We start from the raw sequence: 21,679 nt of genomic DNA, 5'->3' as shown, positions 1-21,679 counted from the left end.
TAACCATTGAATTTAAATTCTTGGGTCTGAAAGACAAGCAAACTATGATAACCTTTCTCATAACCATACATTTAAAATTCATGGTTTAGATATCCTCCATGGGCATTCTATCCTGGATTGAAACAAATATCTAACACCTAAGTTACTATTATGATCCTGAAAAGAAAATATAAAAACCAAAACAATTTGAAACTTCGCTAATAACGGATCTTCTGTTACAGGGGAGAAGAAGAACACGAGCTCCAATCCAGTTTATACCCTGAAGATGTCTTTGAAGTTCTTAGATCATCGTCTTTTCAATTAGGGATCAAATTAAAAGCTATTATCCAGGTAAACACTAAACGGTAAAGTTGATTTCTAGGTTTTAGATTTTGATTTTGATTCATAATTAGTATTTTGTTAGATTTTAATTTAGATTTCAACTCGTTGATTCAATATAACTATAAGATTCATTATCATATGATCTTATCATCGCAACATGATGTTTGATTTTTGTTTTCAATAAAAATTATGATTTAGCGTCGTTTTTGTTCGTAGTTTTTTGAATCTAGATCGAACATGCAAAAAGATTAACACAACCTAAGGAAAGTCGATGGTGAGATTTTGAACAGAATCAATTTCTTGATGTGTAACTATTAGTTACACAAGCTAAACACAACCAAAGGCAATTCAGTGGTAAATGTGTAACTTATAGTTACATAGGCTCATTTATATGTGTAACTATAAGTTACAAAATCAATATAAAAACCACAATACAGTCAGTGGTGAGATTTTGGTTGTGTAACTATACACGGGCTCTACTTTTATAGTTACACAAGCAAAATTCACAAGCATAACATGAGACCATAAAAAGCAAAATTTACTTCATGACATCGTAGAAGCAAAATTCAAAAGAAAAAATCACAAAAGATTAACATTATATCATTACAAAACTCTAATAGTAAATGGAATCTTAAAGGGAAAATCAGTTGATTGAATCTTAATACATGTTAATGCAGGATCTTCTTCAGGGGCATTCTTTCTTCCTTTCATCTTTTTTGAAAAAATCGAAGCTGAATCATCGTCCTTGTTCGATTTAGAAGTAAATATCAATGATTTGTTCTTCTGTTTTCCGTCTAGAAGAGTGAAATAGGAAGAAGAAGCAAACCTTAAATCAGAATCAACAAATACATAAACAAGATTGAACAACATCTAAATCGAACATGCAAAAAGATTGAACAAGATCCAAATCAAATTAAAACCTACCTGTTTTTTATTCCAAGAGATTTTAGGGTTTATTTATTTTCTCCGCCAGATTTAGGTTTTTTTTCGAGCAACAGATTTAGGTTTGATTGTGAGGAAAATATTTAGGTTTGATTTAGGTCTAATTTCGATCTGTTTTCAGTTTTCGTAAACTTATATTTTCGCTTTAGTTTTTCCGCACCGGTTTGATTTGGAGATCAGGTTTCTCTCTCCTGAAATGAAAATAAATGTGCCTGTGTGAGAGAAAAGCTAGGTTACATAGTTCTATACTCAAGGTCAATCTGGTTATTTCAACTTCTACTAAAATTATATTTTAATCCGGAACCTGGTTTAAAATACATTTAACTAGGGGCCTGATAATATGCGTAACCCATGGGTTGGGCCTAAGCATAATTTTCCCATTATATTTTCTGGACAAATTGGGGTATACACATATTAACTGGGGTATACCTAATGAGACAAAATCAGGATCATTATGAAGTAAAACACATCACCCCTTAACCATTTATTTTGAAAATGGCTATTATATCATTTTTTAATTAACACTAAAAAATCTGATTAGGTTAATTAATTGAGTAGATTAAAAATTCTTATGACTTTAGGTTATGAATTATTATTTTGATTGAACTTATGTGGGAAGATTTTTGATGAAAAAAATTTGTTTTGAGAATAGTTTTTCCAGCGGAAGTGAAAGCACACAACCCAAACACTTCTAAAGAGGGGATTGCAAAGATGTTGAATGAAATCATACTCAAAATTAAAGAAGAAATCATCAGTTTCAGTTCCGAAAGTATGAAAAGTTGGCAAGGTCGTAATTTTCTTACCCTGCCGTCTAATTGATTTTTTAAACAGGAGGAGGTCATATTCTGCTGCATATAGTCGGCACGATATTTCTTAATTACAATGATAGTCGGCAAGGTCGTAAATTTCTTACCCTGCCGACTAATAGAATTTTCAAACACAGGAGAAGGACATATTCTGCTGCATATAGTCGGTACGGTATTTGTTTATTACAATGTCGACTAACATACAGTCGGCAAGGTCGTAAATTTATTAGCCTGCCGATTAATAAAATTTTCGAACACAGGAGAAGGACATATTTTGTTGCATATAGTCGTCAAGATATAAGGATGAATACCATTACGACCTTGTAAATGCTAATTTTAGAGATGAAAAGTCCTTAAGATCTTGAACCTATGAAGGTAACGACTAATACTAGTCGGCAAGGTCGACAGAAAAATATAGCCTACCGACTTTTGATAAAAATGTGGAATCTTACAGGTTTTGAGATTGGGTATGATTTTTGTACCCAATCTCAAACATAATCAGTTTGATATTGGGTACAAAATCATACGTACCCAATCTCAGAACCCGTATGTTTTTTTTTCCGTTTTGATTCTACCTTTTTTTTTTTTTTTTTATTCATCGTGTATGGTTAGAACTTTAAGAAGATTTTGAAAATTGTTTGGATAGGTTTTAGTTATAAGGTTGAATTCATGAATTAATAGTAAGAGCAATTTGGTCTTTTAATGGTTTTACGATAGTTTTGTGGGTCATGGTTATTGGGATGGTAATAGGCTACATTGCTCGATATAAATTGTGCCATATGTAAGGATTGTTCTTTCTGTAAATAGGAAACCCTGACTTATCTTCAATATTGATCGGCTCCTCTCCTTTATCGCGCGCGATTAGAAAGGAAGTTCAGTGAAGAACAGCAATGGTACGCATCTATCCCCCCTGGTATACGATTTTGTATATATGTGCATGTTTTATTTGAGCCGAAGTTATAGATGATGACATGACATACATATTCACGGTTCAGCTCGGTTCTTCCTTATTCTGATAAGATATACTTTGTTTAGCTAAAGAAATCTTTTTATTTTCAATTTTCTAGCATTCTAAAACTATAAATTAGGTTTCATTTAAATAGAATACTCCATGTTTATTTGGTGGCATCTCTATGCAGAGCTCTGTACGTGGACATGGTTACAAGTGTCGTCGAGCCATAACCAGACTGAAACCTGTGATGAATGTCGTGTGCAACAACAACATGATACGAAAACAAAAAAGGAAGAACAAAAGAAGTAGAGGTGCTGGTGGCAACATTAGTTTGTCGAATAGTGCTAGTACGTTTCATGATGATAGTGCCATTGTATGCGAGATACTAAGCAGGCTACCAGTGAGTCACTTGTTCGATTCAAATGCGTATGTAAACGTTGGCGGTCACTCATCGAGGAAGACCCGAACTTTATACATTTACACCTTAACCAATCAATAAAGCGGCCGAAACTCTTTTTCATCAACCCAATACCACATGAGTACCCAGAATCATGGCTGCGGAGACTTACAGTCCCACGCAATCCAGGTTATTATAAAGTGGATCTAGTGACAGTTGACTTAATGATTGAAGGTAGAGGAGGGGCAGCACCCACAGCATCCGTTGACAGAATAAGGAAGAGGAAATTTTCATCTGAGCATACAGGTTTTTTTTTTGGCCCCATAAATGGTTTGATCGGTTATGGCTCTGGAAAAAGCTCTGCTATTCGTATATGCAATATCAGCACCCAGGAAGTATCACCATGGATAAAATCAGAGTTATCAAGGAATTATGATGCCAAAGAAATTTCAATAGAAAGACCACCATCCTATGAAATGGGATATGATCCCGCCACTAAGAAGCAAAAAGTAATATGTATATGGCGCATACAACACCTAGATGATTGCGAAGTGTCCCAGTTTGTATATGATTCTGTGTCTGAAGTTTTGACTGTAGGAGACATCAAATAGAGGAGGATTGAGATCCCACCTTTCGAACTTGAAACTGAATATTACCAACGCAAACACACTATTTATCTGAATGGGTTTATATATTTTTGCACTGAAGAATTTATGAAATTAGGTGAGCACGGTAATGACAAGATAGTGGCATTCGATGTTGGGGCAGAGAAGTTCAGAGTGATCACAGTCCCTAATTTCATCCTTAATCAACCAAGGCATATTTATTCGAACGGTTACTGATCTAACCATTTAATAGAACTGGAAAGTCGCTTAGCTCTATTAAGTAGAATGAGGCATTACACTGAACGGGACAAGAAAGAGAAGAATTTTATCGGTCACCACAATTGGACAGAAGTTACTATTGAATTACCTTTTTTATGGAACGCGGAACGGGATCTTTGTTTTGATTCAGTCGTAGGGACAGACCAGATAATCATACAATCCCATGAAAATAATTCCATCTTCACACGTCATTTATATAATTGCAAAACCAAGTCTTGCAAAAAACTAGAGATCAGTGGCCGGTTCAAGTATTATCCCCCAATTTCGAGGGTTTCAACTCTGGTGGAGAGCCTTTTTCAAGTTCGGTAGCACATGAACTCCTTGATATTAGCTCATGTTTTGGAATCATTTAATTAGTGGTGCTTTCCTTGTCTCTTTAAGCTAAAATAATTGGACTCTTTTTTAATTTTAGTTTTGAGTCTTCAAACTTAACAATATTTTTGATAGGTAAAGAATTTGGTGTTAGAGATTAAAACATAAAGATCTTTACAATATATAATTATCATAGTCGAAAAAAATTTAAGGGTGCCAACGGATCCTATCGGGTCCAGGTAGTGTAGTACCTAGAATCGGAACCGATAATTTTAAACGGTTCTGGGTCCGGTTCCTAAATTAATGGATCTGGAACCGGACCAATCAAGATATTGCTTTTTTTTTAATCAAGAAATTGTTCAATGTAGAGGAGATTACAAGAGCATTTCATTAAATTAAAGAAAATAAACTTCACAACCCAACTCCAAAACAGGAAGAAAAAAAGACGATTTATGATTGGTCGTACAATGCAATGATAACTTCAACAGAGAGCATCGCAATTGCTCATCCAGCCCGGCCAGATTGCTGTTGGTCGTGATCCTTTGGGAATAAGTTAGGAGTTAATTAGGAGATCCATAACCAGCTTTAGAAATTAGCATGGCAGGAGCATCAACCGTAACAGACACCTTAACAGCAAAGAAAAAAAAAAGGGGGGGACATGAAGGCAAAACCTTCTAAAAAAATGAAACATTAAAAGGAAACAGGGAATTAATTCAACATCAATTCAAAAGCAATCATGCATGCAAAATGAAAATCCAAATCACTGTACGTAGAACGCCTAGTAGTAACACTCGTAAAGCTTGATGTCCAACCGGAGACGAAAATAAACAAATCCTATGGCCTCTTCCGTTTTCAATGTTGCTATCCCTCTGGTCATAAAAAGTCACCAGTGCCGCCGACAACCGAAATGTCTCTTGTCTTTTGATCCATCATATCCACACCCATGAGATTCAAAATTCCTTTATAATCAGAAGAATTGAATACTATGGAAAATGCTAACCAAGCATTGTACTTAATCTTCATATCATAGAAATAAAAACACTGAGCTCTAGCCACTGGGCTAGACAAAATATGTTGATCCAGGGTTAATGGATCATCAAACACTACAAGTTCTCCAAAATGAAATTTGCTAATACCCGTAGCATTCGTTACTGCAGATGATGTTTCCTTAGCTGCATTCCTACCATTAAATAGGGTGTCGTGGAGGTATAGTGTAAAAGTTTTGCATGGTAGTTTCTTTTTTAAGAGTTTGTGACGGTGAGCAAAAGCAGACTGAATGAGAAGAAAAAAGAAGATAGGTGTGCATGCTATATTGATGTGTGACTTGGACATTCTCTCTTTCAATTGGTTACTTAGATATGGAGTGGTGTTTTACAATGACAAAATTTATAAGTGAAGCCCAGTATTCCATGACCTATTTATACTGCACAAAGTTGTTGGTCGGATACAATTAGTTAGGTGAGTTTCAATCTGCAAGTGGTAAGCAACTAGGACTAAACAAATCAAATATCCATTTTTGTAGCAAACAAGAAATGATGACTTTTAATGTCTATTAATTCTTTGAATCACTCATGGTAAATTGCAAAATGGGATACCAGCGTTCATCGGCTAACTCTTTGCTTTCGGAAAAATTCTCAAATGGTTGACATCATTCAACCCAAGTTCATAAAGACTCTTAATATATTTGTATATGCATTAAATTATCTAAAAGATACCATACAAAAGTACTGCCATGTATTTTATCACCGGGAAATGGGATGGTAATGAATGATTCCACTCCTCTGTGCTCTTTAAACAAATACCATACTTTGGATTCTAAGAAACGAGCAGTATAGCGTTCCATTCTCTCTTTTTTTTATTTCTTCTTCTTTGAACCATTTAAAGAGTTTGACAGTTACATGTTAAAATACGGGCACCCAACTCAAAATCAATTGGCAATGAATGGAAAAATTCTTAGGGATTATAAACCGCAGGATCTTAAATGTCCAGACAATGTGGGACTAATAATATCAACACGCCCCTCACGTGTAGCCTTGTTGGGTCTAACATGTGGACAGTTAAATCGGGTGACGTGGAGTAAAAGCGCGGTCAAAGACTCGTCGCAAATAGCATGCTCTGATACCATATTAGAATACGGGCATCCAACTCAAAACTAATTGGAAATGAGTGATTATAAACCGTAGGATCTTAAATGTCCGGATAATGTGTGATTAATAATCTCAACAGGTAGGCTATTTGTAGTTTAGATCAGCAGTTTTGACCAAATTTTTTCCAAGGTCGTCGGTGGTGAGTAAAAACCATGATAACCATCATCGGTTGGTTAGACAGTATAGTCCATTTAGACTAAACTACTTACAAATCACGATTCCTACTAGGATTAATCTCAATAATGCTGGATACACCCGGAGGGGAAATCCCGTGATATCACCGAGTGAGAGAAGGGAATGGGACCCATTTCACCCATTCTCTATCCAAATGCACAGAGTCATCAAATCTGCCTGCCCACTCCCCTCACTGGATTTTTCCCTGTAGAAACGGGCGTCAACGTATCATCATTGTCTCATAGGATGGTCTAGTTAGAGCATCCACAGTGGGCGAGTATAACCAAAAATTTGGGATGAGATCGTAACGCAGTGGGACGGAGTAAAGATCAAATCCCAGCCAAAGATCAAATTCCAAACCATATTTGGTCGCGACCAAATCCCAAATCCTAATATAATCAGGCGTAAATTTAAAGTACGCTTGTTGCTGGGCGTAAATTTAAAATACGCTTGTTAACTGACGGAGATTTAAATTATGCCCGATGAAAATTCAAATTAAAAAAAAAAATGAGGCGTAAACTTAAAGTGTGCCCCATGATGGATTGGGCGGACATTTGAGTTACTCCCGATGAAATTTTTTTGGGCGGAGATTTAAATTACGCGCGACCAAATTTTAATCGGGACCGTTGCGTGACAACACGGACTAAACCCAAGATTTGATCTTTTTTTTTATCTTTGATCTTTGGTTTTGGTCGCACCACTGCAGTTGCTCTTAAGCTATAAAGTTTAGATGGATATATATGTTCTCTCTCTCCACCGATTATAGACCAATAGTATCTATCATACTGTCTATAGAATTAAAATTTCTGCATAACCAAGATATGATTTTGCTGAGACAGCAATAAAATGGTGGTGCAACGATCCAACACAACCAAGATATGATTTTGTTTAAAAGATTAATTACCTCATATTGGGAAGAACGTTCAACACTGTGTCTATATTTTGTTTCATTGTCATCATCCTTCACCAGAATTTTATCCCCCACCTCATTATCATTGATGTATAAAATCTTTATTCACTTTTTTTTTTTCGCTTTATTACTATTCAACCTGAAATTCTGATGATTTGGATCTCATTGAGAAGTTCTAGGTAAGCATAAGTGCACCGTACATTTATACTTCTCAATGTATATGATATACTGGTTTCTACCTAGAACTTGTCCTTTGGGAACATCAAAACCAAAATTTATTTGCTAATTGTCATATTGTGTGCATAAACAAAGTAACCGATTAATCAGCGTTGGAATCATGGTCCAAGATTGATAATCTAAAGAAGAAAATGCCCGTATTACGGTGGCTTCATTTTCACTACAAATGTAGACTTAGGAAATCCTATAAACAAACTACCCCAAAAATAAATCCTAGATCTCAATATTATTCATCACCAAAATGTAAACAATAAATGCTAAAATGTAAAGATTGACGCCGAATTTTACATGATTCTATCCATAATGGATCTACATCCATGTGTTTCTTTCACTGTAAGTATTAATGAGTTTTGATTGAAGCTCAGGTTCCAAGGCAACGGAGGAAGAAAAAGATAAGAGTGGCCTCCTTTCTCTTTCCTAATCTTTTTCTTTAAGTCCGAGGGTAAGTTTGAGAGGAAATTACGTTTAAATCATTTACTTACAAACTAAGCAAACTAGTTTAAAATAAGATGTAGACTATTCTATAATGCTAAATTGCTCGGGCTTTTACTTGTCGCCATGTATAGAGTCAAATTTTTCGTATCTACAAACTTTCTTCAATTGGAGCATCCGGCTTGCCCATGGCCTTAGAAAATTTCATGGCATATTTTCTGCCACTCAAAGCCATAATTCTTTTGGGCGCAAGGATCACTCCCATTGCATTCCTTCTTTAGGATATCGATCCTTGAAAACGGAAAAGAAAAATAACCACGAAGAGCTTTTAAAAATGTGAAGTAGGTAACAAAATCATAAGAAGATATTTTATGAGGGGACAATTTTTTTAGGAGCCGTCCGTTAATAATTTCCGATAAAATTAGTGGTGACACCTTCACTAAGAATGTCTCATAACGTTAAAAGCTAAAGGTAGTGCTGGCATTTGTATTCTGAAAACTGAAATGAAAAACAAATGCATCAGCTTCCTTATCGATTCTGGAATTCAAAGCTCTTGATCGTATCAAAATCTTTTTTTCACGTTAACAAACCCTTAGGCGGGTGCCTAGATGTAGGCAGTATAGGTGGGTGCCTAGAGCCCCAAATTATTGGGGGCCCAATTTTTTTTTTCTTATTATAGTCAATTTGTAACACTTATAAGTGTTGTAAAGCATCTTGCCAAAGTTAATGACTTTGCAGATAATTGTAACAGTTATAATTGTTAAAAAATACCATGTAACGTCTACAGGCACTACTAATTTTTAATTTTGCGAAATCAATAACCAATTTGATTTTACCTATTTCCCATCCTCATATTTCCTAAATCCCATCCTTACCACATAAATCATTATTCTTTTAACTCCTTCTAGGTTGGGTAAACAAAACTTGCCCTATTTTATTTTGTAGGTGACTTCATCCGCCACCACCACTGTCTTCCTTCTTCCCCTCTTTCTAGTAACGTATGGCTACTAATCTCTCTAACAACATATTGTTGGGATACCAATCGGGAACATATCAATGCACCACCATAACACCATATATATTACCATCATTGCATCTGTATTGTTCTAATGATGAATTATTGTTCTCATGATCGAATAATAGTTTTAGTTTCATGCCCAAAACAGGAAGAGCGAGAACTTTCTTCAGAGCTATAAATCAATCACACATTCGGCAATTCACTTTTATTGGATTTTCCTGTTGATGTAGTCGGTAATGAGATGCTAAGGGAACATTAGATTCCCGTTCTGTTCAATTAGGTTGTCATTTTAATCAGTTATACCTAAATTTAAGTTAAAATTTTTTATATTAATGGAAATGGATTAATTACGTTTGGTGATTTGACCGTTAATTTTCAAACTGATTAATTTAGGGGTTGACTATGAAGGATGAGAGAGCGAGTTTTGTTCACCCAGTTTTAAAAGAGTTACACAACATATTGTTTGTGAAGTGTGGATGGGAATTAGGAGAAGTGGGGATAGGAAATAGATAAAACCACCAATTTTGAGGGTATTTTTTTGGGAAAATACAAGCTTATAACCCAAACCTAACCCAAATTCTAGAAAAAAATAGGCAGCCTTCGGCCGCCTAGCAGTTTTCAAGTTATTGCTTAGATACACTAATTTATCTCTTTCTAAAAGAAATTTTAGCTTTATCCCTAAATTTGTGACCAATATAAAAAGCCTCATATTATTAGTTCGCCTAGGGTACCCAATCCTATAAGACGGCCCTGCATACAAGCTCGATAATTTGACGTTCAACAATAAAATCATCTTCATCCATCTTCTTAAATTTTTTTATAATGCTACCATCAATGAATCTGCTGCTTTTGGATTAGTGGAGATCAGCTTTCTATTTCGTTTGGATAAGCTATCTCGGCCTGATGTTCTTACTCCCTATTATTATACAATGGCCGCCCTTACAAACTTCTAGAGGTACTTTGCATCCATCTTCCTCCAGAATTTAGATGCCATATATGTATTTCTTCTTTGCCAAGCAAATAATTGGAAAACAGTCGTGATCTTGGTAAGTTTTTGATTTTTTTTTTACTAGTATTTCTTTGTTTAAGGTTTCTTAATTCAAAAAATTAAAATAAATACTTCTAAAGAAATAACTTATTTGAATTCATCAAAAAAAATGGGCATATAGCTCAGCTGGTCATCCCGTTATCTAAATTTCATGCGCTCCAGAAGGTTCTGTTGGATATTTTCAAGATTGTTTACCGCTATCCGGGGGTGTAGCCCCTCCCGGCTGTGTTCTGTTGGAAGTTTTTTCTGGTTTTACATTGGAAAACCTAGAAGTTTCCATTCAAACTTGAACAGACGCGTCTCTCCCATAAGCCACCATTAATGGCTTTTGGAAGCTTTTGTTGGTGATGAAAATGCATTACTAACAGACATGAATATCCTTATAAATAGTTCTCATCAACGAATTTAACTTGTTTTATCTCTTTCTAAAGCATCATCAGAAACCTCTCTCGTGTGTTCTTGGTTGGGTCAAGGGTTGCAAACCTGGAATCCAATTTCTCTGTTGTAGGGCTTTCATTGTATCTTGAAGGCATTATTTCGCATACCTGTTGCAATCTCCAATTAATATTGGGAGGGTAGAAATAATCGTATAAAAGAAATATATTCGAGCCTTGAAAGTCTGGAATACAATAATTTCTTTGTGTTTATTTCATCCTCTATTTGAACGCATTTTCCAACAGGTTCCAGGTTCGAGCCCCCAATAGCGTAATATTGCAGGAATTAACATGGAAGGTAGAGTTAACTCCCCTTGTGACACAATCTCAGCCCCCCATTCGCTTTGGCTCCCTTGGCTAGGTTACCCATGAGGCTCGTTGGTAGGCTAGCACAGCAACCTATTCAATTAATGTAGTAGTATGTTGTTAGAGCTTAGATGGTTTGGCTTCCAACTAGTTAATGTAATATTCTTTGATTATTAAAATTAGTTAATGTAATATTCCTGAGTAAAATTAGTTTTGTGTTTCGGTTGGAATCCCATTCTGTTATTCTATCTTTGGGACGGCTAAAATGATCAAAATTTAAGAGCTAAGTAGAAGGATTCGAATTCACTATTCAATTAAAATTGTCAAAACACAACAAATATTTTCCTTTAATCACTAGCATCATCATAATACTCAAAATCGAAAACTGAAACATGAACCCTAATGCTCCTCCATCCATAGGACACGGGTTCACTAAAATCGGGCGAACTAAAGATACAACATCTGCTTTGGCTCCCTTGGTTAGGTTACCCATGAGACTCCCTGGTAGCTAGGTTAGCACAACAACCTGTTCAATTAATATAGCAGTATGTTGTTGGAGCTTAGCTTATTTGGCTTCCAACTTGTTAATGTAATATTCCTGAGTAAAATTAATTTTGTGTGTCTGTTGGAATCCCATTTTGTTATTCTATCTTTGGGATGGCTAAAATGATCAAAATTTAAGATCAAGTAGAAGGATTAGAATTTACTATTCAATTAAAATTGTCAAAACACAACAAATATTTTCCCATTTTTTATTTTTGAAAAAAGTAAAGATAAATAAATAAGAAAGGGTGTCAAGATAGAACATTCGAAAGATACAAGAAGAGATTAGCAAAGCACTTAGAGAGCTTACAATAACCTACTACAAGCTTTCCCAAACGAAGTCATCAAACTTTACATTTCTAAAAGATTCAACATTAATGGGCCAACTAAGAAGCAACACTTTGATATCTATAACAAGAGAGTTTAAAGCCTTTTTCACTTGTTTCTTAGCAATCAAAATGTCATTCCTTTCCAACCACACAACCCACCAAATAGCAAATAGTTTCCCTTAATCACTAGCATCATCATAATACTCACATTCGACAGCTGAAACATGAACCCTATTGCTCCTCCAGCCATAGGACACGGATTCACCAAAACCGGGAGAACGAAAGATGCAACAACAACCACGGAATCCATAATAAAGCTTGTTAAGTGTAGTTAAACTTAGTAAAATTGTTGTATCTTACTAAACATATTAATAAAGGTTATCAAACCAAGGGTGGTTACTGATTGATAGAATCCTAACGGATTAGGGAAAGAGCAAGAAGCCCTTGTCAGAGATGATATTGTGAGATTGGCATGGATGCAAGTGGTGCCTCTACATAGGTCTCCAAGTAACTTTGTCGAACCAGTTGCCTTCCAGTTCCAAGTTTCAAATTTAGCTGGTGATTTAATGGTTTTCAATTATTTCTTCTAATTATCTGTATCTGCTTGGCAATAACGCTATAAACTCCTTCCTTATCTGCTTAGCAATAACGCAATGAAGTCTTACCTAAATAAGACCAAGTTCTGCGTGGGAAATTTATGGATCATCGCTATTTATACCCCTCTAAAATACATCTCTCTCTAAACAATCACATCCACGCTTGCGTTATCTCAACGCCGTAAACGCTATTCTCTGAATCTTTTTGAAATCCCCAATTTCAAACCCTAGTTCAAATATTGGAAAACGATTAATAAAAAAATAATTTTTTAAATTTTAATAAAAAATTATAATTTATTATTTTATTTTGTGAATGAAACTTTTTAGTCCCACATCGTGGAGTTTCCAATTTTTAGTAGTTTTAAGAAACTATATAAACCTTTTAGTCCCACATCGGGGAGTTTTTCTTCTTAAGTTGTATTTGTCAATTATATAAAGAAATTCACTACTTTTGTAAAATCTATGGGAAAGGGGTTGCTCTATATTTTAGAGGGACCCCTAAGGGAAAATATTTTATAGCGGTTTTTAAGCATTCGCGATTTTCCTTAACGGTTTTTTCGGAGTTGCCAAGCTCAAGTTGAGCATCTACTACATATGCTAGTAGTAGGTGTATTAGGGTGTTTTATCCTGGAGATATCCGTCCTGTGAGGGCTATAGCATCACTCTTGAGTGTAGCCGGGCGCTAATGTCTTAAGGACAGCGTGTTGAACACGTGACTCACTCTATTTTCCAAAGTTTTGCCTTGTTGCTGTTGCGGAGATACGGGGAGCTTGTTCGTTTCGTCAAAGCAATCACTTCCATTATAAAGGAGCTAAGTATCAATAACTTTTGTTTATTTGATTTTTCTTTGTTTTTGATTATTGCACCCAACAATCTTAAGACATTACCATTTGTAATAATCGAAAACGATCGATTGGTTTGTGAATCATGGATGTTAATTGTGGAGTGAAAAAACAAAAACGAATTTCTGGTCAGCTGTAGAGTTTCAATTTTATCTTTTAATCTAGAAGGAATTTCTATGAACCCTTTTGACACAACGTAGTAGACATCCTGATGGTTACCCGCGTAAAATTTCAGAATATTTGGAGTTGTAAAAGTATTTTTTTGATATTTTACAAAACAGAAAAACGTTTCTGAAAAATTCTGACGAGCAGAAAATTGTTGTTAACTAAATTAATTTTTGTGGGGTAACCATGAGTTTTTTGAAACGCTGATTCAAACGAAGTTTGTATATATAGATGTTATCTTCAAAACTCATATTTTACTTTCTGATTTTGAATTGTGATTTGTGAATAAAGGTGTCATCTCCGAGGGACATGGCTAATAGCCGCATGTGGTTGGAAACAAATCTTCCAAAGATGGCAAAGGTGAGAACATCGGCCGCAACTCTAAGCATGGTCTTCATGATAAAGGTATATTTCGTAAACCGGAATCCGGAATTACTTTAGTTAAGGATGAGTGTTATGTTTGTAAAATTTCTGGCCACGCGGCAGTAAATTGTAGACAACATAAAAACCTTAATAAGTAGAAAGTTAATGCTAATTTAGTTGAAACAAACTAGAACGAGTTTGGTGACATGATGTCGGAAGTTATTTTAATAACCAATGTGAGAGACCAGTAGGTGGACTCTGGAGCCACCAAGAATGTTTGTTGAAACAGAGACCTGTTCACCTCCTATCATAGGATAGGGGATGTCGAGAAACTCTTATTGAGTAACTCATATGCAATAGAGGTTGCATAAAAGGAAAAGGTCGAGCAGAAGCTCATATCTGTAATATTCTCACATTGAATGAAGTTTTCATGTTCCGAGCATATGCGAAAATCTTGTATCTTGTTCTGTTGTAGATGGAAAAATATTTAAGATCTTAATAGAATCTGGAAAACTTGTTGTAACTAGGCAGTGATTTTTTAAGCAAGAGTTATAGGACTTTGGGTCTATATAAGCTTAACGGAAAAACTGATGATGTGAACGTAGTTGATTCTTGTGATATCTTTGTGTGATTGATTGTTTTACGTGGTAGACTTGGAACCGTAAACTTATAAGTCAATGCTTAACTGGCTAGCATAGGCTTCGTACCCAAATTTAGTTTGGATTTTGAACACAAAAGTGAAATCTGTGAAGAATCAAAATATGCTATAAAATCTTTTAGCACAAATGTTCAGAGTAATTCTAAGCCTTTAGAATTAATTCAGTTAGGCCTAGTTGACATGAGTTCAACCCAAAACCACTGTGGTAAAAGATGGTTATAACTTCCGTAGATGATTGTACGAGGTACTATCTTGTATACTTGCTTAGGATAAGGATGACGCCTTAGAAGCCTTAAGATGTATAAACTTGAAGTTGGAAACCAATTAGAAGACTTGAACATAACAACTGTATCATTAAGGAGATGATAATTTCCATGTTGATTAGTTCAGGATTACCTGCGGCCTTGTGGGGGGAGGCAGTCCTCTTAACTAGTATATCCTGAATAAAGTACCCTTTTAAGAATCAGATGAAACTCCATATGGTTTATGGAACGGTAGATGACCTTCTTATGAATGTGTCAAAGTGTGGGGGCGTTTGACTAAGATTGTAATTCCTCTTCCTAAAAGAACTAGATTGAAACCAAAAATGTTGATTGTGTTTTCGTATAGGGTATATTGAGTATACTTCTACAAATAGATTTTTGGTTGTGTGTTCTGATTTTTTCTGACATTGGTGTGAATATTATTACGGAATCTAGGGATGCTGAGTTCTTTGAACATGTTTATTCTAAACCTGTACCTCATTAGAGATGTGTTGTTGATCCCCTAGATTTATTTTCAAATAGTCAGAACTTATTTTAAAGGAAGATGAAGTTGATGTTGAGCCTAAGAGAAGTAAAATAATTAGACTTGAGACTTCTTATGAAACCGACTTCATAACATGCCTAGCTTAGTCCGAGCCACAGACTTGTAAAGAAGCCTTGATATCTACTGAAACCCCATTCTCGTAAGAAGCTTCATTTAGTGAAATGGACTCAGTCCGTTGGAACCAGACTTGGGAGCTTGCTAGTTTACCTCCAGGTTGTAAGACCATGGGATGTAAATGAGTCTTTAAGAGGAAACGATAGGTAGATGAAACTGTGGAAAAATATTAAGCTAAGTTGGTAGCTAAAGGCTATAAACTAAAAGAAGGTGTAGATTTCCTTGATTCTAATTCAATTGTGACGGAAATTACTTCCGTTGAGATACTAATTGTTATTGCTGCCATAAAGAACGTAGAGATACATCAGATGGATGTTAAGACAGCTTTTTCTAAAACCGTGAATTAGGTAAAGAAATTTACATAGATCAACCTGAAGACTTTGTAGTGAAAGGTTGTGAATACAAAGTTTGTAATTTGAAAAATCTTTGTATGGTTTTCAAATAAGCACGTAAACAGTGACATGGAAAATTTAATCATGTGATAATGGATAGTGGATTTAAATTAATGAATCTGACAAGTATGTCTACAAGTAACTTGTTAAGGATGTATGTGTAATTGTATGCTTGTATGTTGATGATATGCTTGATACAAACATAGATGTGATCAATTCCACTAAAAACATGCACTGAATGAGAACATTGACTTGAAAGACTTGGGCCCTTTTGATGTAATCTTAGGGATGAGGATTAGAAGATAATCAAACATTTATAAGTCTTAGTCGTTCTCATTATGTTGAGTTGTGCTTAAGAGATACAATCAGTCTGATTGTAAACCTGCTTGTACTTCGTACGATTATTCTTGTAGTCTCAAGAAAAATAAGGGTAGTGGAGTATCTTAACTTGAATACTCAAAAGTTATAGGATGTCTGATGAATTTAATGAACTGTAAGAGTCCAGACATTGCCTATATTGTGAGTAAGTTAAGTGGATATAATTGTAGTCTAGAGCAAGAGAATTCAGATGCACTGAGTAGAGTATTATGGTACCTAAAATACTCTTTTGATTTATGAAAGGTTTCTTGTTGTCCTTGGGACTTTATGATGCAAACTGGATAGTTGACTCAGAGGAGTCTAAGTCTACGAGTGGATATGGTTTCACTCTAACATGTGGGTTTGTTGTTGGAAGATTTCCAAACAAACATATCGCTCAATTCATTATGGAATCTGAGAGTATTGCGTTAGATAAAGCATGAGAGGGGGCCGAGTGCCTAAGATGCTTTTTAGAAGACATTCCTCTTTGGCATAGGCCTGTGCCAGCTATATCTATACATTGTGTTAGCCAAACTATAATAGTTAAAGCTAAGAAATAACTAATCTCAATCGGCGTTATTTCCATTGATTGGATAAATTCCAAGGAGAATATCGCGAAATCTTTGACGAAAGGTTTGTACAAAGAGATAGTTAAAAATGCATCAACGGGGTTGGTGCTTAAGCTCATATATTAAACTTTCCATGAAGGATACTCAACCTTGCTGACTGGAGATCCCATGATCAAGGTTTCGAATGAGACAACTAATTTATGGTGGGTAAAGGTAAACACTATCTGAGATTTTCATTCTCTGTCCCTTCCCTATGGTGTAGATGTGATAGTGTGACTGCATGTGGAGGATGACTTTTTAATAAGTCTTAATGAGTTATATAGTTTCAATTTAAGATTGAAGTGGGGTGTAGCAGTAACACTCTTTATGGAAACTCACCTATCTGAATGAGGAAGTGGGTCGCTTCCTGTGAGAATATTAGCTGATTCTCTAGAGCATTCTGAGAAACAGGATACGTCCAGGGCCAAAACGGACAAAACGGCACGAGCTTGGCAGCAATCTTGGAGATATCACCCGTGGTTGTTATCACGAATTACATCAAATGCTAGCAGTTCAAGACATAGTTCACTGTCTCTAGCAAGTAATTCTGGTAATATCTCACTAAGCAAAGGTTCAAGACCTCATGGACACCTCTGCCTAAAATGGTATTTCCTGCGTTTTTTTATGTGATTTTCATTTTGATGGTTTTGGTATTACTGGAACTTAGGACCTAAAGGTCACTAAGGGTTCACTAGTTCATGCTTTTTCACTTTGGTGAAAGATACCTATAGTCTCACCATGTGAGAATTAAAGATGAAAGCTCTCAATACTATTATGATTTATGCAATCCATAGTATGACCCTGGGCTCAACGCACTTTTCTGTGAGGGAGAGGACGTAGAAATGACTAGTATGATTTCAACACTTGCACGATCAGTTTGTTTGGATCGTGAGGTTGGGATGTTTATTTACCAAGATCTATCTGTGTTTTCATGTTTTATTGAGTTTTCATTCATGTGGGGGATTGTTGGAAAACGATTAATAAAAAAATAATTTTTTAAAGTTTAAATAAAAAATTATAATTTATTGTTTTATTTTGTGAATGAAACTTTTTAGTCCCACATCGTGGAGTTTCCAATTTTTAGTAGTTTTGAGAAACTATATAAACCTTTTAGTCTCACATCGGGGAGTTTTTCTTCTTAAGTTGTATTTGTCAATTATATAAAGAAATTCACTACTTTTGTAAAATCTATGGGAAAGGGGTTGCTCTATATTTTAGAGGGACCCCTAAGGGAAAATATTTTATAGCGGTTTTTAAGCATTCGCGATTTTCCTTAACGGTTTTTTCGGAGTTGCCAAGCTCAAGTTGAGCATCTACTACATTTGCTAGTAGTAGGTGTATTAGGGTGTTTTATCCTGGAGATATCCGTCCTGTGAGGGCTATAGTATCACTCTTGAGTGTAGCCGGGCGCTAATGTCTTAAGGACAGCGTGTTGAACACGTGACTCACTCTATTTTCCAAAGTTTTGCCTTGTTGCTGTTGCGGAGATACGGGGAGCTTGTTCGTTTCGTCAAAGCAATCACTTCCATTATAAAGGAGCTAAGTATCAATAACTTTTGCTTATTTGATTTTTCTTTGTTTTTGATTATTGCACCCAACAATCTTAAGACATTACCATTTGTAATAATCGAAAACGATCGATTGGTTTGTGAATCATGGATGTTAATTGTGGAGTGAAAAACAAAAACGAATTTCTGGTCAGCTGTAGAGTTTCAATTTTATCTTTTAATCTAGAAGGAATTTCGATGAACCCTTTTGACACAACGTAGTAGACATCCTGATAGTTACCCGCGTAAAATTTCAGAATATTTGGAGTTGTAAAAGTATTTTTTTGATATTTTACAAAACAGAAAAACGTTTCTGAAAAATTCTGACGAGCAGAAAATTGTTGTTAACTAAATTAATTTTTGTGGGGTAACCATGAGTTTTTTGAAACGCTGATTCAAACGAAGTTTGTATATATAGATGTTATCTTCAAAACTCATATTTTACTTTCTGATTTTGAATTGTGATTTGTGAATAAAGGTGTCATCTCCGAGGGACATGGCTAATAGCCGCATGTGGTTGGAAACAAATCTTCCAAAGATGGCAAAGGTGAGAACATCGGCCGCAACTCTAAGCATGGTCTTCATGATAAAGGTATATTTCGTAAACCGGAATCCGGAATTACTTTAGTTAAGGATGAGTGTTATGTTTGTAAAATTTCTGGCCACGCGGCAGTAAATTGTAGACAACATAAAAACCTTAATAAGTAGAAAGTTAATGCTAATTTAGTTGAAACAAACTAGAACGAGTTTGGTGACATGATGTCGGAAGTTATTTTAATAACCAATGTGAGAGACCAGTAGGTGGACTCTGGAGCCACCAAGAATGTTTGTTGAAACAGAGACCTGTTCACCTCCTATCATAGGATAGGGGATGTCGAGAAACTCTTATTGAGTAACTCATATGCAATAGAGGTTGCATAAAAGGAAAAGGTCGAGCAGAAGCTCATATCTGTAATATTCTCACATTGAATGAAGTTTTCATGTTCCGAGCATATGCGAAAATCTTGTATCTTGTTCTGTTGTAGATGGAAAAATATTTAAGATCTTAATTGAATCTAGAAAACTTGTTGTAACTAGGCAGTGATTTTTTAAGCAAGAGTTATAGGACTTTGGGTCTATATAAGCTTAACGGAAAAACTGATGATGTGAACGTAGTTGATTCTTGTGATATCTTTGTGTGATTGATTGTTTTACGTGGTAGACTTGGAACCGTAAACTTATAAGTCAATGCTTAACTGGCTAGCATAGGCTTCGTACCCAAATTTAGTTTGGATTTTGAACACAAAAGTGAAATCTGTGAAGAATCAAAATATGCTATAAAATCTTTTAGCACAAATGTTCAGAGTAATTCTAAGCCTTTAGAATTAATTCATTTAGGCCTAGTTGACATGAGTTCAACCCAAAACCACTGTGGTAAAAGATGGTTATAACTTCCGTAGATGATTGTACGAGGTACTATCTTGTATACTTGCTTAGGATAAGGATGACGCCTTAGAAGCCTTAAGATGTATAAACTTTAAGTTGGAAACCAATTAGAAGCCTTGAACATAACAACCGTATCCTTAAGGAGATGATAATTTCCATGTTGATTAGTTCAGGATTACCTGCGGCCTTGTGGGGGGAGGCAGTCCTCTTAACTAGTATATCCTGAATAAAGTACCCTTTTAAGAATCAGATGAAACTCCATATGGTTTATGGAACGGTAGATGACCTTCTTATGAATGTGTCAAAGTGTGGGGTCGTTTGACTAAGATTGTAATTCCTCTTCCTAAAAGAACTAGATTGAAACCAAAAATGTTGATTGTGTTTTCGTATAGGGTATATTGAGTATACTTCTACAAATAGATTTTTGGTTGTGTGTTCTGATTTTTTCTGACATTGGTGTGAATATTATTACGGAATCTAGGGATGCTGAGTTCTTTGAACATGTTTATTCTAAACCTGTACCTCATTAGAGATGTGTTGTTGATCCCCTAGATTTATCTTCAAATAGTCAGAACTTATTTTAAAGGAAGATGAAGTTGATGTTGAGCCTAAAAGAAGTAAAATAATTAGACTTGAGACTTCTTATGAAACCGACTTCATAACATGCCTAGATTAGTCTGAGCCACAGACTTGTAAAGAAGCCTTAATATCTACTGAAATCCCATTCTGGTAAGAAGCTTCATTTAGTGAAATGGACTCAGTCCGTTGGAACCAGACTTGGGAGCTTGCTAGTTTACCTCCAGGTTGTAAGACCATGGGATGTAAATGAGTCTTTAAGAGGAAACGATAGGTAGATGAAACTGTGGAAAAATATTAAGTTAAGTTGGTAGCTAAAGGCTATAAACTAAAAGAAGGTGTAGATTTCCTTGATTCTAATTCAATTGTGACGGAAATTACTTCCGTTGAGATACTAATTGTTATTGCTGCCATAAAGAACGTAGAGATACATCAGATGGATGTTAAGACAGCTTTTTCTAAAACTGTGAATTAGGTAATGAAATTTACATAGATCAACCTGAAGACTTTGTAGTGAAAGGTTGTGAATACAAAGTTTGTAATTTGAAAAATATTTGTATGGTTTTCAAATAAGCACGTAAACAGTGACATGGAAAATTTAATCATGTGATAATGGATAGTGGATTTAAATTAATGAATCTGACAAGTATGTCTACAAGTAACTTGTTAAGGATGTATGTGTAATTGTATGCTTGTATGTTGATGATATGCTTGATACAAACATAGATGTGATCAATTCCACTAAAAACATGCACTGAATGAGAACATTGACTTGAAAGACTTGGGCCCTTTTGATGTAATCTTAGGGATGAGGATTAGAAGATAATCAAACATTTATAAGTCTTAGTCGTTCTCATTATGTTGAGTTGTGCTTAAGAGATACAATCAGTCTGATTGTAAACCTGCTTGTACTTCGTACGATTATTCTTGTAGTCTCAAGAAAAATAAGGGTAGTGGAGTATCTTAACTTGAATACTCAAAAGTTATAGGATGTCTGATGAATTTAATGAACTGTAAGAGTCCAGACATTGCCTATA

General features: G+C 35.3%; 1 long non-coding RNA gene across 1 annotated transcript; it reads left to right on the top strand.

The window, feature by feature from the left end:
• Window positions 1-218: 218 nt before the first annotated feature.
• On the top strand, window positions 219-3,676 carry LOC113342658. Its single transcript, XR_003356778.1, has 3 exons — window positions 219-330; window positions 2,877-2,962; window positions 3,209-3,676. It is a non-coding gene; the product is annotated as an uncharacterized LOC113342658 (long non-coding RNA).
• Window positions 3,677-21,679: the final 18,003 nt, after the last annotated feature.

The sequence above is a fragment of the Papaver somniferum genome, unplaced genomic scaffold (assembly GCF_003573695.1).
Source record: "Papaver somniferum cultivar HN1 unplaced genomic scaffold, ASM357369v1 unplaced-scaffold_46, whole genome shotgun sequence".
NCBI lineage: Eukaryota > Viridiplantae > Streptophyta > Magnoliopsida > Ranunculales > Papaveraceae > Papaver > Papaver somniferum.
This window is presented reverse-complemented; position numbering and strand designations above follow the sequence as displayed.